Raw genomic sequence first — 19,700 nt, 5'->3', positions numbered from 1 at the left:
CAATGACACTCTAATAAATTAGGTATGAATAAAATAAATAAGTAAAATCATGAAACTTTTCAATTCTTTAACAAGGTACAAGTATACTTGTTTATTTTACTTTTATTCCTTAAGGCATATTATCTAACCCTTTTATGCTTAATTATATAAAGAAGAAATCATTAGCTTAAATACTTTCTAAAACTATCAACACTGAAATATTTGTACAACTATGATGACTAAATTTTCTAAGTTATACCTTTAAAAAGTAAAATTAGACAATAGTTTTGAAACTTCATATCCAAATTGCTTATAAACTTAATATTAGTCAAACTGGTTACTTAAAGATAAACATCATGACATAAATGGTATTTGTAGTAGCACTCTATATGCAAGGATGTCAGAAGCTATTGAAATTCCAAATGTTCCCCTCTTTACAGACACTTATATTTATTCATGTCTTTTCTACCTTAAAATGCACTGGAAATATGACTCCTATGTGAATTTGTGTCCCAGCCAGCGGGGAGTTGAACAAGGACATGAGGGGAAATTAACCTGAATGAGAAAAGGCAAACAGACACAAGAAGGAGACCATGCTAGATGTTTGTCAAGGCCTCAGAGTCTTTATTTTTTACACAGTGGTTATATAGGGGAAGAAAAGTGGGGGAATAATCTGGCTGACATGATTTAGGGCTTTGGAATTGTCAGGAAACGTAGAGGGGATGTAATTAGATGTTCATCTAATCTTGCCTCAATGGCTTAACATCCTGACTGCACCAAGCTTCACATCCTGACCATAAACTGACCTTTTGCAAAAGATAAGATTCTTTAAGCAGTCTGCTGACTGACGTTCCAGAAGTACCTAACAGAAGGCTGGATGGACCAGTTTTCTAAGTAATAAGTCAGCTTATGAGCAGGCCCAGGCAAAATGGAGAGGCTTTTGCTCTATGGCTCCCTACAAATTTATGTCCAAGGTGCTAATGTATTTTTTTAAAACATAATAGATAATATTATAAAATTATGGTCATCAACAAAATCCTTCCATTTTCTTTTTCTTAATGATCTATAACTTCTCCATTTTCAAAGGACTTTATGGGCTCAGTCAGTTTTAGTCAGGTCTTTTAGAACTTCTTAGTATGTGCCAAAGAACGTAAAACAAGAAAATAATGGCAGTGCTACATGTCAATCACCCAAAAATGTCTCTATGTAACTGGGATAGCAATGATGGAAAGCCTATTCATAGAGAAAAATCAACCACCTTTTAATTTTGATGTTGAAATTAAATGAAATCTAAGTCAGTGCTGTGTATGAAAAGCAGTACATGATTAAACATATGGTTTATGGAAGCAGAAAGGATTTAGAGATTTTGAAGCATATCAATATATTTGGATGTCTTTCAGCAGATAACTCCTAATTATGAAAACAATCAAATCTAATTATGATTTTAATTTTGCTCTTGGAATGATGGCCTTTGCAGAATATTTGGAAGGGTTGAATTCTAATGTTTATAATTCAAAATGTATTAACAAATGACAAAGAATTATCTCTGAAGCTTATTGTACCAAAGTGTTTTCCCGGGGTTGTTGACAATATGTTCTGCTGAAAAAGCTTCTTTGTTTATGCATCAAAGACTTATCAACTGAGTTAATTAACCATAAAGCAGAAAACATCTTTGGAGCACTTGTCTCTAGGACCTGTTTGATTTCTTTGCTGTGATTCATGGGATACAGTGTTTATGACAGTCACTGGTTTGCTGATAACTCAGAGAAATCTGATGAGCATCTGGAGGATAGCAGGCCATGCTGCTTAAACTATTAGGGGTTCTGTTGATGCAGTGAAAGACCCTTTTCCGAAGAGGAATGCAAGCACAGAAGTGGCAAGGATGCTGCATTTTAATTGGGGAAAGCCATCTACAGAAATACTTCCACCAAACTTAGCTGTCAGGAATCTGTCATTGCAAAATGGCCTGTTTAGTCTCCACCAATGTTTCTATGAGGCTGTGATCCCAAAGACAAGCCTTGAAAGCTAAACAAACAATGCAATTGAACAGCTGTGAGAAAAAACACATCTTGCCAAACTCATTTTAATTAATTAGCATGCCATTTGTGAATGAAGTCATGATAGAAATGTGTAACACTTTGACAAGAAAATCAACAGGCTATAATAATTAAATCATGTACAGAACATATTTGAAATTCCATACTTTACCAATGATTTTAAAAAGTTTCTTCTTACAAATCCCTTATCTTACTTCAGGTGTTTATCTATATTTATCATCAGAATATATTTTATAAGGATAATAATGTGACTTCCCACTTCTACTAAGCAATAAATACCTAATTGTTAGTGTACATGATTATAAGAACCTTTCTCCTCTTATAACTAGTAACTATGCTTCTTACTCTGAAAAGAGGCTGGAGATAGCTTGCATAGTGAATTGACCCAACTGTGAATTTTTAAAAGACAAAAGTAATTTTATACTGTATGTTGAACTTTCACATACAGATACAAATTGAATTCAATTACCTATACTAATTAACATATTTTAATATTAAATATATATATATATATATATATATATATATATATATATATACACATATATGTATATAAATGGTTCTATCATCTCTCTATATGTCTTTATGCTGCCAGGAAAATGATTGTGTCTTAAAACAAACCCTAGAATTTTCTGTTAAACATGTATATATTGAAAAAAATGATAGTACCATTTTTAGTATAATTTAAAATTAAGAAGTAATATATTTCAATTCTGTATTATTTGTCAAATATTTCAGAAGTCTAATTGAAAATTATTTCCAGATCTCATATGTTTTTAGGGGAAGGTAATTATAAAACAGAAGGAAACAATTTGGTGTGATTCTCATGCCTGAAGATTAAGGCAGGAAAATTACCATAAGTTCAAGGAATGCAAAATCAGTCTGAGCTGCAAAGCAAGTTCCAGGCTAGCCAGAAATACAGTTTGTGATTCTGTCTCAAAAATATAACAAAAAACATCAAAAATAAGACATAATCAGGGTTGGAGAGATGACACCGTGCTTAAGTTGCTTGCCTGCAAAGCCTAAGGAACCAGGTTTGATTCCCCAGAATCCATATAAGGTCAAATGATCAAGATTTCACATGCATCTGGAGTTCATTTGCAGGGGCTAGAGCCCCTGGAGGGCCCATTCCTCTCTCTCTCTCTCTCTCTCAGTCTCATAAATAAATAAATAGATAAATAAATAAATAAATAAACAAACTGACACAATCAAATGTACTAAGGCTGTGACTGCCTATATGATGCCTTGCATGTGAGGGTATAATTATGAGAAGGCTTACATAGTTAAGACCAATGAAAACACTTAGTATAACTAGGGAAGAGGAAATAAAACACTTTATAAAGAGTGTAAGTCAACACCAAATTTGATTTAAAATACACTTACTAAGGCTCAGGGAATTTTATGGAAGAGGGGGCTAAAAGATTGCAAGAGCAAAATATTTTCCAGAGCATTTCCCTCCCCCCTTGCAGAGACTGACTGCTGCTGCTCTCACATCTCATAACCCATAATAAACGCAAGGTGGATATCCACAATCCCATTTAGGAGGGCCCTCAGCAGAATGGAGGCAGGGAGGAGAGAAATGATGGTACCAACACATGATGTGTCCATATAGGTTCTACTTAATAATTTTTTTTTTTAAACAGTACAAGTGAATCAGATTTCTTCAACCAATTGAACATCTAAAGAAGTTTATGATCAATGGACAGAAATAATACTGACAACATCTTGAAACACCATAACCCTTAAAACTCATATGAAATTCTAAGAAGCATAGTATTACATCTGGAAATGAAGCAACCATTTCTGAAGGTGATCCTTTCTTCATCTCAAACATTGAATCTCTCCATCCATGCATTCACCTAATGGTAATACATGCATTGGCACAACAGACATCTAGATACAGGTGCTCAGTCCCCTGTTGTCACTAATGGTTGTGTTTTGTGCCACCCCATGATTCTCATTTGTGAAAACCTCCTCTATCTCATGTTTGCTTGATTTTTTCCCTGCATTATGCAATTTATGCATTCTCAACTCAGTACACTATTAAGTAAATAATAATGCCAATGATTATAAAACTAGCAAATTACAAATTTTAACAACGGCTTGCTGCACATACATGAACAAATTTTTTCAGTCATTTCACATCAACAGTAGTAAAATTGCTAGTTCTTTTGTATATTTTAAATATTTATTGTTTTTTTCACACAGGTTTTAATTTATAAGAAATAGCCATGCAGATGAGCTACATTTTAGACATGTTTAAAGGTGTCCTGAAATTTTACTATAGTTGATTACCTTTTGAATAAAAAAACACATGTTATTTTTCTTTAATTCACTGATTTTAGTCAATAGAAGATCTCAAGAATTTGTGGAAAAGATTTCATATTCTAGTTATATATAAAATTTCTTTTTAAAAATTAATTTTATTTACAAAAAGAGAAAGATAGCTTGAAACTAGGCATCCCAGGGTCCCTTGCTGCTGTAAATGAATTCTAGATGCATCAATCTCTTTGTGCTTCAGGCTTCACGGGAGTACTGGGGAATCAAACATAGGCCATTAGGCTTTACAAGCAAGCACCTTAACTGCTGCAGCATCTCTCCAGCACATACATAAAATTTATATGTCATGTAATATGAAATTTATGATTAGATAATATGTTATTTGATTATGGCCTATATTTTACAGCTCAGGAATTATCTTCTGTTGTATCTAGAAGAGAACAATGGACTCATTCCCCTCCTGTCTTCTGTATGTGTTGCTTAGGTAAGAGTCAACAGCCTGGGAATTAGTTACCAATGCAGACTTTTTTATGTTTCTGTTTCTTACTTTGGTCCTTTCTCTCAAAGCAATGGGGATGAACAAAAGGTTGAATGATTTTCCTTGAGGCAAAACGTTATTGACCGACTTGAAAAAATGCATTGGAATTGAAAATCATTCAAATAAAACAGGAACATGCTTTGAGAAGAAGTGAATGTGTGTATTGATTTTAAACCTAGAAGCTGAACTCTATGATCATTTATTGGGTTCACCTGACCCATAGCCCCTTGAGAAGGGAGGATAGTAGTTTCCATCTCAAGAGGCTGACATCAGACAGTAAACACATTGATCAGTGTGTGGCTTCCTTTTTCCATTTACTGAGGTTGAAAGATAGGAAAATAGATGTATAGTTAAAAAAAAAATCTTCAAAAAGAAAAAAAAAAACAACAGTGGAAACTTAGTGATGTGAAACCAAAGAGATCTTCTAGCACTCAGAGGGAAAAGTCAGTATCTAACTCATGCTAATCATTAGAAAAGATGTTGGGAACTTCTGCAGTCCACAAATTCCCAAACACCATATTTTAAAGGAACTTATTTAGAATAAAATACAGACTTAAATATTGTTTCAAAGTTCATAAGTGATTGTATCCTATAGTCAGGGCTGAGAAACATGAATCCAAGTCAGAGGCTGGGAATTATCTTGTGGAATTATTCAGAATTCAGAGTCCAGTACAATAGGGTTGGAGTATAAACTGGCAGTGTAAAAGACTCCCGGGTGAGCCCCATCTTCTGTGGCTATAGCACACTACTTGTCAAGGCCCCTGAGTACTCCTCCAGGACTCTCACTCATCCATCAAGAAGGGTGCTATATCAGTAACTGGCACTGATAATGTGTAACTATGATGTTGCATATTTCTATTTTCTCTCAAAGTGCCTTTCCTTTTTATTTCTATAAATAAAGAAATGAATTGTTTATCTCTTAAAAACTGACAGTGTATCATTTGCATGCAGATTTTTAAATGATTCACTAATGCTATTGGTTATTAGTGCTTGGATTCTCCAGGAAGCATTGTAAGGTACTGAAGTGAGTATGAGGGAAGTTATACTTACATCAACAGCTGTGCAAAGGAAGGCAAGGGAAGGAAGTTGGAATGTCAGGGAGGGAATGTGGTCAGGTCACTCACACACTCAGCAAAGGTTGATCAGCCCATCAACCTTTCACAGGTTGTCCAGTTTGGTCCTGGGAATAAAGGGCTTTCTACCTTTCATTAAATGGTTATTAAATGTGGGCTGTGCCAGGATGGGAATTGGGTATTTCATGAGGTGATGACTGGGTCCCCTCTGACCAGAGCACTGTCAGAAGCTAAAAGAGTAAGACAGCACTAATGGGAGGACGGGGCAGCACAGCACAGAATTCTTTGAAGTCTGCTCTTCATGTTTCTGAGGCATCCCACCCATAATCACCAGGAACAGTTCATACACAGCCATAGTACACTGAAAGCAGCTCACACAAAACCATGAAGAGACTTATTCTGGAGAAAGTAATGCATGATCAGGGGACAAATGATGGGCATTGGTACTACAGCTATGTTGGGGTCCATGACTGACAGTTCTTACCTCTGTCCTCTACCATCACCCTAGCCTTTTCTCTCCCTGTGTGCTATATGTGGCATACCTGGTAGAATATGACAGATTCCCTCACTCCTGAGTAGAGTGAGCCTTACTTATGATTCTCATCTGTTTACTATTAGAATTGCATGAAGACATTTTAAAAAGTATATGCACATGCATTTCTGTCCTTTCTTTGTTCCAACAGCCACATTTTCTTCTGACAATGAGTTCCTTGTCACCATTCTTTCCCTCTCACAGTGAGTCCAAAATCCCATGGAAATTTGCTAGTAATAGGCCATTAAACTTCTTACCTTGTCCATGATGACCCTGCTGTGTATTTAGAGAATATAGGATTTTTTTTTGCTTTAATCACACTTAAAAACAGTATATGTGTTGCAGATGGGGGGTAGTGTTTAGTGTTTTTATTTTTTATTTTTCTACTTACAGTTGTCTACTTTGTTTAAAAAAAAAAAAGCTAGTGTTTCTGAAGCACAGACTTGCTGTAGTAAGTGCACTGGCGTTCCATATTCTATTTTCTCCTTTAAAGTTGATGTACAGAGAACTAGATGAAGAGGCTTGCAAACATACAAAATGGGCTTCCCACATTAAAGAAAAATACAAGCATTAGAATCGGGGGTCTTATTTAGGCTACACACCGCACAGTTGCCACCTACTTCTCCAGCATGAGTCAACAACTTTATGCTTTCATAGAAAAAAAGCTTTGCAGCATTCCATTATGAATATAGTACTACATTTCCTTTGTCTGTTAAATGATGTTATAGAACCTTACAACAGAATAGTGGTTACTAGAGACTGGGAAGAATGTGTGTGGGTTTCTGGAGAGATGAATCAATAGATGCAACGATTTTTGTCTTTATTGTAATAGGAATGATTTATATGGGTTTATATAAATATGTATATATATTCATAAATATACATATATAATATATATTAGAGATAAACTCAGAATAGAGGAACTGAAATATGTTATGTACTCACAAAATCAACCATCCAAACAAAAATACACACTTGTGCAATAGTGGCACATAGCCCTTGTGGGTAACCAACTGTTCTCTGATTGAACATGAGGCCTGCTCACTGGGAGAAAACTCATAGTGGAAACCAAGTCAGATTCCAATAGTCGGGGAACTCTACTACTCTCTGAGAAGAAGAGTGTATTTGCACACCAAAAATCTCTCAAATAACTTTGCATACCTCCTTTAACACAAGCTACAATCACTCTTGGTTGGAGAATATGATTTATTTTATAAATGGCAGAGAAAACAGAGGAGAGTCAAAGTCCATCAATAAGACAAGAAGATAACTGACTGCCCACCCCACCACAAGGCTTGCCACCTCTACCACATTTGCCAGGGCCCAGGAGAACATGTAGTGGAACCAGCACCCTGAACAGTGCTCTTACTGCTAGTCTGACAACCAGCTCCAGAGTGGGAGTGGCAGAAATGGTTATCAAACAAAACCAATCAAAGCAGAAATCCAGAGGCCACAAGGAACTCAACACTAAATCAGACTGTCAACAATCCTGCCATGGCTCAAGTAACATTGAAGAAGAGAGGGGAGAGATTGTAAGAACCACAGGATGGGTAGGAGTACCCTGAGGCATTGCTCCCCCATTACCCTGTTGGGACTGACATGACCCCTCAGTGAATCCCATAAAGCCACTGAGGCCCCAGGGAAATGAGAAGAAAGGTAAGGAAATAAAAGAATATATACACATGTATTCTTGAGGTGATGAATATGTTAATTATTCTGAGATGATCACTCTCCAATGCAGTCTGAGCCAAAATATTATACTATATCCAGACACAGTGCACATATTTAGTCCATTTTCACTGAGGGCAGAGGCAGGAAGATGTCTTGAGCACATATGTAAGCAAGCAAAAGAATAATCACATTGTGCCACATGCTCACAAATGGCATGATATTTTTCACATGTTGTACCTTGATGCAATATTCTATAGCTTCCTAGTAGAATCTATTGACACCTCTGGAATCCATAGTCAATTTTCTTCATTCTGTCATTTGTCATCAGTAGCCTTTTATCTCAAAGCCATTATTCAGAAATTAGTATGATATGACACAAATGGAAAATGTACTTGCTTGTGTACTTTATGAATAATGTTTCATTGAACTAATCAGTCATTTACATGATTAATCTATGACTTTTTCTCACTGAAATAGCAGAATTAGGTAGTAATGACAAGCTATGTAATGAAAGCCATGTGGCCAATGAGATTTAAAATATTTTCTATCTGATCTTTAATAGAAAACGTTTGCAAACTCTGTCACTGATTATCTTTCACCCTTCCTCACCTCATCCATGACACCTTGGTTTCTGTCATTCAACCTTCAACCCATTTTTTAACCATCTTCTAGAATGTTTTCTACAATGTTTTCAGTGTTTCTGCTCCTTAGATAATAGAAGATCCTATATTTCATGTCTTATTTTAAGAATGACAGGGTTAGTCAATGGCACATGTGAGAACACTGAGATTCTAGATTCTTTAAATATCTTGTTTTATAATAAAGCAGTTTTTAATATTTAATTATCACTTGCTAAGGCAATGATGGGAGCTATGAACCAAACCTAGGCCATGTTAACAGAAACCACCATATAGCAAGTTAAGTTTCTACTTCCTCACCTAATATTCAACTACCAGAAACAATGGAATCGTACACCTGGCTAAACACTCCCCCATCCTGCTGGTAGCTGATGAAGAAACAAATGGATTGCGGTTTAACCAGTAACTCTGTGATCTTTGCCCTAACAATTTCCCCTTCCCCCTAAAGCTCCTTGCCCTGACCATGTCTCTTCCCCTACAAATCTATATAAACCTTTGTAGAAAAAATAAAATCTTGAGGCCTTGATAAACACCTGGCATGGTCTCCTTCTTGTGTCTGTTTGCCTTTTTTCACTCAGATTAGCTTCTCCTTGGGTCCTTGTTCAACTCCCCGCTGGTTGGGGAAAATGGCACTCAACATGGGGCTCAAGGTACAAAGTGTGACCTGGGTGTCACTCAAGTGGACCGCTATCCTTGCCATTGAACCGCCACCCCACCAGGGGGTTGAGTGAAGGTTCGCATAGATCACTACAGGCAATACACCTGTAATACAGATCTGCTCCGTGATCACCACAGAAAAAACCCACCTGTGACACAGATCCGCTAATGTAAGACAAGCAACGCAGACTTCTAGGCAAACCATTTAAATATTATTTAGTTAGATTTCCAAGACACAAGAACTGTGGGATTTCTCTTTGCACATATTTTCCTCCTTTTACTTTCAGTTGGTGCCATCACATGGAGTTGCAACATAGTGACAGGGCAACTGAAGTCTCTTGGCCAGCGCTACCCTCTGGCATTGGCTGAAGGCCCCTAGCTCCTTGTGCGAATCCCAAAAGCCCGTTTGGGTGTTGGCAAAGACCTTATATCTAGCCTCTCTTCCTACCAACCAACCTGGTTATGCAACAGCCAGTAAATGCTCTTAGAGTGGTTGCCAGTTCTTAAAATTGCAGACAGGTTTATATTGAGCCCACTGGGGAATCCCCTGTGCCAGTTCTACAACCGGAAACGTTGCCCTCTGGTCTTGCTGTTTCTCCTTTTTCCTTTTCTATCATGGGACAGACCCTAAGTAAGTTAAATTTGGGGGGCTTAAAACTTCTCTCAAGACACAGGAAACTCGGGTTAAGGAAAAAAAAAGATTTAGCAAAGAGTAAAAAAGGAGCTAATTGCCTTAGTAAAGTATATTTTAAAAGTACAAGGAATTGAGATTGCTTCAATTCTTTAAGCAATTTTTTTTAATTTTATCAGGAGGATATGTTCTTTTTTTTTTTAATTTTTATTAACATTTTTCATGATTATAAAATATATCCCATGGTAATTCCCTCCCTCCCCACCCCCACACTTTCCCGTTTGAAATTCCATTCTCCATCATATTACCTCCCCATTACAATCATTGTAATTACATATATACAATATCAACCTATTAAGTATCCTCCTCCCTTCCTTTCTCCACCCTTTATGTCTCCTTTGCAACTTACTGGCCTCTGCTACTAAGTATTTTCATTCTCACGCAGAAGCCCAGTCATCTGTAGCTAGGATCCACATATGAGAGAGAACATGTGGTGCTTGGCTTTCTGGGCCTGGGTTACCTGACTTAGTATAATACTTTCCAGGTCCATCCATTTTTCTGCAAATTTCATAACTTCATTTTTCTTTACCGCTGAGTAGAACTCCATTGTATAAATGTACCACATCTTCATTATCCACTCATCTGTTGAGGGACATCTAGGCTGGTTCCATTTCCCAGCTATTATAAATTGAGCAGCAATAAACATGGTTGAGCATGTACTTCTAAGGAAATGAGATGAGTCCTTTGGATATATGCCTAGGAGCGCTATAGCTGGGTCATATGCTAGATCAATCTCTAGCTGTTTTAGGAACCTCCACACTGTTTTCCACAATGGCTGGACCAGACTGCATTCCCACCAGCAGTGCAGAAGGGTTCCTTTTTTTCCACATCCCCACCAAAATTTATGATCATTTGTTTTCATGATGGTGGCCAATATGACAGGAGTGAGATGGAATCTCAATGTAGTTTTAATCTGCATTTCCCTGATGACTAGTGACGTAGAACATTTTTTTAGATGCTTATATGCCATTCGTATTTCTTCCTTTGAGAACTCTCTATTTAGCTCCATAGCCCATTTTTTGATTGGCTTGTTTGATTCCTTATTATTTAACTTTTTGAGTTCTTTGTATATCCTAGATATTAATCCTCTATCAGATATATAGCTGGCGAAGATTTTTTCCCATTCTGTAGGTTGCCTCTTTGCTTTTTTCACTGTGTCCTTTGCGGTGCAAAATCTTTGTAATTTCATTAGGTCCCAGTGGTTAATCTGTGGTTTTATTGCCTGAGCAATTGGGGTTGTATTCAGAAAGTCCTTGCCAAGACCAATATGTTGAAGGGTTTCCCCTACTTTTTCCTCTAGCAGTTTCAAAGTTTCCGGTCTGATGTTAAGGTCTTTAATCCATTTGGACTTAATTCTTGTGCATGGCGAGGAGAAGAATCTATTTTCATCCTTCTGCAGATATTTATCCAGTTTTCAAAACACCATTTGCTGAAGAGGCTGTCTCTTCTCCAATGAGTATTTTTGGCATTTTTATCGAATATCAGGTGGCTATAGCTACTTGGACTTACACCTGGTTCCTCTATTCTGTTCCACTGATCTACATGTCTGTTTTTGTGCCAGTACCATGCTGGTTTTGTTACTATGGCTCTGTAGTATAGGGTAAAATCAGGTATGGTGATACCACCAGCCTCTTTTTTGTTGCTCAGTATTATTTTTGATATTCGAGGTTTTTTGTGATTCCAAATGAAGTTTTGGATTGTTTTTTCTATTTCCATGAAGAAAGCCTTTGGAATTTTGATAGGGATTGCATTAAATGTGTAGATTGCTTTAGGTAAGATTGCCATTTTCACGATATTGATTCTTCCAATCCAGGAACAAGGGATGTTTCTCCACTTTCTAGTGTCTTCTGCAATTTCTCGCTTGAGTGTTTTAAAGTTCTCATTGTACAAGTTCTTTACTTCCTTGGTTAGGTTTATTCCAAGGTATTTTATTTTTTTTTATGCAATTGTGAATGGGAGTGATTCTCTGATTTCATCCTCTGTGTGTTTGTTGTTAGCATATATGAAGGCTACTGATTTCTGTGTATTTATTTTGTATCCTGCTACATTGCTGTAGGTTTTGATCAGCTCTAACAGCTTGCTAGTAGAGTCTTTAGGGTCCTTTATGTATAGAATCATGTCATCTGCAAATAATGATAACTTGATTTCTTCCTTTCCAATTTGTATCCCTTTTATGTGTGTCTCTTGCCTTATTGCTATGGCTAAGACTTCCAAAACTATATTAAATAGTAGTGGGGACAGTGGACACCCTTGTCTTGTTCCTGATTTAGTGGAAAAGCTTCCAGTTTTTCCCCATTTAGTAATATGTTGGCTGTAGGCTTGTCATAAATAGCCTTTATTATATTGAGATATGTTCCTTCTATTCCCAGTCTCTGTAGGACTTTTATCATGAAGGGATGTTGGATTTTGTCAAATGCTTTCTCTGCATCTAATGAGATGATCATGTGATTTTTGTCCTTCAACCCGTTTATGTAATGTATTACATTTATAGATTTGCGTATGTTGAACCATCCCTGCATCTCTGGGATAAAGCCTACTTGGTCAGGGTGAATGATCTTTTTGATATACTCTTGTATTCTGTTTGCCAATATTTTGTTGAGAATTTTTGCATCTATGTTCATGAGGGAGATTGGTCTGTAATTTTCTTTTTTTGTTCTATCTTTGCCTGGTTTTGGTATCAGGGTGATGCTGGCCTCATAGAAGGAGTTTGGTAGAATTCCTTCTTTTTCTATTTCCTGGAAAAGCTTAAGAAGCAATGGTGTTAGCTCTTCCTTAAAGGTCTGGTAAAATTCAGCAGTGAATCCATCCGGGCCTGGGCTTTTTTTAGTTGGGAGATTATTGATAACTGTTCGGATCTCCATGTTTGTTATAGGTCTATTTAAGTGATTAATCTCATTTTGATTTAATTTAGGTAGGTCATATAGATCAAGGAAATCATCCATTTCTTTCAGATTTTCATACTTTGTGGAGTATATGCTTTTGTATTATGTCCCTATGATTTTTTGAATTTCTCTGGAATCTGTTGTGATGTTGCCTTGTTCATCTCTGATTTTATTAATTTGTGTCTCTTCTCTCTTTCTTTTGGTCAGATTTGCTAAGGGTGTATGAATCTTGTTTATCCTTTCAAAGAACCAACTCTTTGTTTCATTAATTCTTTGGATTGTTCTTTTTGTTTCTATTTCATTAATTTCTGCCCTAATCTTTATTATTTCTTCCCGTCTACTAATTTTTGGTTTGCCTTGTTCTTCTTTTTCCAAGGCTTTAAGGCGAAGCATTAGGTCGTTTACTTGCGACCTTTCTAATTTCTTAATATAGGCACTTAAGGCTATAAATTTACCTCTTAGAACTGCCTTCATTGTGTCCCAGAGATTTTGGTAAGTTGTGTTCTCATTATCATTTGACTCTATCAATTTTTTGATTTCCTTTTTGATTTCTTCATTGACCCACTCATCATTTAGTAGTGTATTGTTTAGTTTCCATGATTTTGTGTATGCTCCATAGCCTTTCTTGCTATTGATTTGTAGTTTAATTCCATTGTGGTCAGATAGAATGCAAGGAATTATTTCAATTTTCCTGAATTTGTTAAGATTTGCTTTATGTCCTAATATATGGTCTATTTTAGAGAATGTTCCATGTGCTGCTGAAAAGAATGTATATTCTGCAGCCTTTGGATGAAATGTCCTGTATATATCTGTTAGGTCCATTCCTTCTATGACCTCATTTAGTCCAGATGCCTCTCTGTTTATTCTTTCCCTGGATGACCTGTCAATTGATGAGAGTGGGGTGTTAAAGTCACCCACCACCACTGTGTTTGGTGTTATCTGTGACCTTAGTTCTAATAGTGTTTGTTTGACGAATTTGGGAGCCCCCATGTTAGGTGCATATATGTTTAGGATTGTAATGTCCTCCTGTTGGAGTGTGCCCTTAATCAATATAAAGTGACCTTCCTTATCTTTCTTGACTAACGTCGGACTAAAGTCTACCCTGTCTGATATTAGGATAGCAACCCCTGCTTGTTTTCTAGGCCCATTTGCTTGAAACACCGTCTTCCAAACTTTCACCCTAAGATAATGTCTATCCTTTGTGGAAAGGTGAGTTTCTTGGAGACAACAAATTGTAGGATCCTGCTTTTTAACCCAGTCTGCAAATCTATGTCTTTTCGTTGGGGCATTGAGACCATTGATATTAAGAGATATTATTGAAAGGTGTGTATTTATGTTTGCCATTTTTGTGTGTGTGTGTGTGTTACTGGTTCTATCTGTGCTCTCTTCTGTTAACTGGTATTTGAGTATAGCTTGTTTTTTCTAGGTTCCTTATATGTGTGCTTTTTCTTTTGTTCAGCATGGAGGATTCTATCAAGTATTTTCTGTAGAGCTGGTTTTGTCTTCAAATACTCCTTTAACCTGCTTTTGTCATGGAATGTCTTTATTTCTCCATCTATTTGAATGGATAACTTTGCAGGATAAAGTAAACTTGGTTGACAGTTGTTATCTTTCAGAACTTGGAATATATCACTCCAAGCCCTTCTGGCTTTAAAAGTTTGTGTTGAATAATCTGCTGTAATCCTGATGGGCTTGCTTTTGTAGGTAACTTGATTTTTCTCTCTAACTGCTTTCAATAATTTTTCTTTGGTTTGTGTGTTTGGAAGTTTGATTATAATATGGCGAGGGGAGGTTCTTTCTGGGATTTGTCTGGCTGCGGTTCTAAAGGCTTCCTGTATCTGTATTGGCACCTCTTTCCCAATTTGGGGGAAATTTTCCTCTATGATTTTGTTGAAGATGCCTACTATGCCTCTGGAGTGGAGTTCTTCTCCTTCTACTATACCCTGAATTCTTATATTGGATCTTTTCATAGTGTCCCGAATATCTTGAAATTCCCACTCATACTTTTCTATAAGTTTGTCTTTCTCTTTGTTGGACTGCATTAGGTCTGCCACCTGGTCTTCTAGCTTAGATATTCTGTCCTCTCCCTCATCCATCCTACTGGTGAGATTTTCTACAGAGTTTTTTATTTCATTAACTGTGTTCTTCATTGCTAGTAATTCTGACTGGTTTTTCTTTATTATTTCTATTTCCCTATTTATGTCTTGTATTGCCTTCTTTATTTCATTAAATTGGTGTCCTGCCTCTTCTTTGATTCCTTTGATTTCCTCTTTGATTTCCTCTTTGATTTCTTCCTTGATTGTTTTCATGTGTTCTTTGACCTCTTTGAACATATTTATAATTATTCTTTTGAACTCTTTCTCAGGCATTTCCTCTAACTCTTTCTCTCTGGAGGACATTTCTGATGCATTAATACTTTTGGGTGGATTTATATCGTCTTGCTTTTAGGTGTTTCTTGTGTTATAATGTATATATTTTTGCATCTTGGATTAAGTTAATGCTTGGATTTTCTAGCTAGCTGTGTATTCTTAGCTGTATCAATTGATTTGATGTAATATATTTTCAGGGTAGGACCTTAAGGTATTAGGTGTGGCTCTTAAGACTCTCAGAGTATCTACAAAGATGTTCTTAGGGGTTGAGATTCCCTGCTATAGGAGTATTCAAGCAGGCTGAGTGTAATAAAATACAGGTAGATTCTAAAATTTAACTAACCACTGTACACATTCAATCAAAAACAGCCCCGAGTATGTATGCAAGAGTAGTTAGTATAATGACCAGATCTTCTATCAACAAAGAGGTTTAGATTTCTTGTCTGTTGAGGGATCCAAGTCAGCTTGTGACCAAGTGAGACCCTTCCCTGTTGCAATCCCAGTTACCTTGGGTGATTTTGGTCTCAGTCAAGTTGCTGCCTGGGTCATCGGGCTGCTGTTCTGATTTCTGGAGCTGGGCACTTGCTTTTCCTATGGGGCAAACCGAGCTGCTGCTGCTGCCTCTGCTGCTCCCATAGCTGCCACCACTGGAGCCACCACCGCTGCTGAAGCTGCCGCTGCCGTGACCACCGCCGCTGCTCCCCCCGAAGCCGCTGCTGCGGGATCTGCCGCCGCTGCTGCTCCTGGGTCCGCTGCTGCTGGGGCCGCTGGTACCGGTGCTGGAGCTGCTGCAGTTGCTGCCGAACTCTGTTCCTGCTTGGGTCCCGCTGTCAGCCCAAGTTGGCGTTGCCGGGTCCCGGGCTGCTGCTGTGTTCGCTGGAGCTGGGCTCAGGCGGTGGGGGAGGGGAGGGAGCCGCGGCCGCTCTGGTTGTCTCGCTGCTCCACGTGTTCTACCTCGCGGTCTTCTCCTCTGCTGCTCACTGCCGCTCTCCCCTCACGTTTCCCGAGTTGCGGAGAGCGCGGTGTGAGGGGAAAATCCCGCACCTGGCTTTTCCTGCGGCTCGAGCTGGTCTGGCGGTTTTCTGCTGCGCCACGGATGCGGCGTTTGGCCAAGCTGCCTGAGCCGCTGGAGCCGCTTTTCCCGCCTGTGCGGGCTCTGGATGCTCTATAACTCTTCTACTTCTCCGCTGCCGCCTCAATTTCCTATACACCTCACTTTTTAGTAAAAGCGTGTATTTTGCTGAGTTTTTTTGGTCTTTTTCCCCCCTAGGCTGCTTTGGCGTGGTACCTACACCGCCATCTTAACCGGACGATATGTTCTTTTTAGATGTGTGTGTATATGTGTTTATGTGTGCTCATTTTGCTTGCTAGTCATGTCATGCTTGTGACTGTAACTAAAGAGATGAGATGGATACAGGTGACATTCCTTTCTCTTCTAGAGTACCATTTCAAAGGAAATCAAAGACCTAAGCATAAAAATTAAAAAGGAAAAGTTAAATGTCTTCTACAGGGGTAAATTTGCCAGATATTTGTTCTACGTCAAGTTCACCTTACATAGAGGATTACTAAAAACAACAAAACTTCCTCTAAAGAAGTAACTTATAATTTGTCAGAGATTTTTTAAAAAAGATTGTAATGTCCTGTTACTAAAAGGAGGAGACTACTGATCTTACTTCTGCCAGCCTGCTTCAAGATAACAGCACAATTTTCCTTAGTTACTCCTAATAAAATCATTTCCAAGTGTGTTACTGGTATTAGTGATATAAAATTGTATTAAGACTGCTTTCTTTTTAGTAATAGGATTAATCAATTTGGTGTAATTTTTAATACCCTTATAAGAACGATAATTAATCACTTCTCGGCCTTTTGGCTAAGATCAAGTGTAGTATCTGTTCTTATCAGTTTAATATCTGATACATCCTCTATCTGAGGACAATATAGTAAAAGGAATTTTGGAGCTTGGAGTTGGAATAGGAACTTGCTCCGTCCACTCCACGCATTGACCTGGTATTGCAGTACCTCTAGGAAAGGTGCACCACCTCAGGGGAATTAAAAAAAAAAAAAAAGAAAGGTAATTAATGATGGGGTGAGATGAACTGATTGAAGGAACTGGGAAGGAATTTTTCAATGATTACTTGTTTAAAATGCCTTTTGAGTGGTAATTAGATCAGAATGTTAAAGTATATAAATAAAGGTGTGCGGATGTAAAAAAAAAAAAAAAAAAGAAAGAAATTTTCAGGTCAAACCTAAACCGCATGCCTAAAGTTAAAGGTTTTTAAACTGTTTACAAACTGTAAGAAACAAACAACAACAACAACAACAACAACAAAACCTAACTTTCAGGCTAAAATATGTTAGAATAGCTTGCTTAAGTTTTATCACATTTAAGTCATAGGTAAAACATAAAATTGTTTTATGTTAATAAAATTTCTGTGGTACATATAATCAATAGCTACCAAGTTTAAGCCAAAATCATTGGTTGTCAAGTAATGGTTCTTCTTTCAAAAACTTATCAAGGGTTATATTAATATTTACCTAGCTCAGAAAAGACCAAATTCTACTCTACTGTATGTAAAGTAAGTGTCTCAATTTTGGCACCATGATATCATTTTGTTAGATTTGGTTAACTTACATCCAAAAATTCTAGCTATACAGAACAGTCATCTTGATCTTGATGCTACTAAGGCTGCTAATGATTTATTTACTACAATTAAGTCTGTGTTGCCTGGTTGGGACTCTCGAAGTTCCTGGATAGGCAGCTTTGTAGCTGTGGGAGTTTGCCTTCTACTTCTGTTATGCCTATTGCCTCTTTTCTTAAAGTGTTTAATAAAGTCTATTGTATATGTTCACACAGAGGTCCGAGCTATGCATTATAGGACATGTTCTTGGCTCTCTCAGACTTTATCCTAGTTCTCCCTGAATTTTGTCCAGCTGGTGGCCAGAGATGAATATGAAGGGAGAAGGAGAATCTAAAGCAGAGAAACCTGCTGTGTCAGAAAGCACTGAGGATAAGGTAATCTCCATTGTAGTGGGCTAAGCAAACAATGGTACTTTACAACTTTTAAAATGATAGGTTTATCTAAACAGGTGGTCAGAGGCCAGAGGCCCCAGAAGTGGAGTATTTCTGGAATGTCCTTAAAATGGAGATTTCTCCAGGACCTTAGAAAAATTAATAATGCCACTGTACATATGGGAGTCCTACAACCAGGCCTCCCCACTCCAGTAGCAATTCCTATAGGATATTGTAAAATCATTATTGACCTAAAGGATTGCTTTTTTACAATTCCCTTACAACCTGAAGATCATCAGCATTTTGCATTTAGTTTACCTGTGGTAAATTTTAGAGGCCCTGAAGATAGTGGAGGCTACAATTCTGAGCCAAAGGGTCACTTTTATCTCTTATATAAAACCTCTTCTTCCGGTAATTTGTGCAACTGACTTTACACCCACTGGGGTGTTCTGGCAGGAAGGGCCCCTCTTCTGGGTCCATTTACCCTCCAAGAGTTAAAAACAGGGGATTTATATCCCATAAAAGGCTCTCCAAGAAATATCCTTCATCATGCCTTGTGTGTTCTAAACTTTTTAACCCTTGATACTCAGGGAAATTCAGCTGCTGATCGCTTTTGGCACACAAATACAAAAAATACCTTTGCCAAAGCCATGTGGAAAGATCCTTTAACTTTAAAATGGAATGGCCCAGACCCAGTACTCATTTGGGGCCGAGGATCAGTATGCTTGTTTGACACCAAAGAAAATGCTGCAAGATGGCTGTCAGAGAGACTTGTAAAACAAGCTGATTTTCCTCCAGTGACATCTCACATATCCAGGGAAGAAACACTTCCCTGAGAGAATCTCCTATTTTCCTAACAGGACAAAGCTGGAAGGACCTCTACTTATCTTAATCCTCTTACTCACAATCGGAGCCGTTATTATAAATAAAATCATGCCTTTTATACGTCAACAGATTAAAGCCATTAAGATGCAGCCTTTACAGGTCCATTTTCACTGACTGGAGCTGGTGTATAGAGGCGTTGCCACTGAAGACCCACCACCTGCAGTTGTCACTCTCCCTTGATCTTACATTCTGTACTTATTTACTATACTACTGTTCTCTACACCTCAGCTATCGCTGCAGTCTACCTATCATGGCCAAATAGCTATCCCTCCTACAGGAGCTATATGCATGTCGGCTCACAATGATGTGAGTGCAATATGGGCACGAATGTGGGTGAGGGAAAGCACTGCAGGAGAAGGTCCCTATCTGACCACTTCTGGATTATCTGAGAGAAAAATCTGGCTTACATGTTATCACTAAGGCCATGCCTTGCTCACT

General features: G+C 37.7%; 1 non-coding gene across 1 annotated transcript; it reads left to right on the top strand.

The window, feature by feature from the left end:
* Window positions 1-17,217: 17,217 nt before the first annotated feature.
* Window positions 17,218-17,408, top strand: LOC123462376. The gene has a single exon (XR_006638205.1). It is a non-coding gene; the product is annotated as a U2 spliceosomal RNA (small nuclear RNA).
* The last annotated feature ends 2,292 nt before the right edge of the window (window positions 17,409-19,700 follow it).

This window comes from Jaculus jaculus, chromosome 7 (assembly GCF_020740685.1).
Source record: "Jaculus jaculus isolate mJacJac1 chromosome 7, mJacJac1.mat.Y.cur, whole genome shotgun sequence".
Taxonomy (NCBI): domain Eukaryota; kingdom Metazoa; phylum Chordata; class Mammalia; order Rodentia; family Dipodidae; genus Jaculus; species Jaculus jaculus.
The sequence above is the reverse complement of the archived record's forward strand: the minus strand, read 5'-3'. Positions and strand labels throughout refer to the sequence as shown.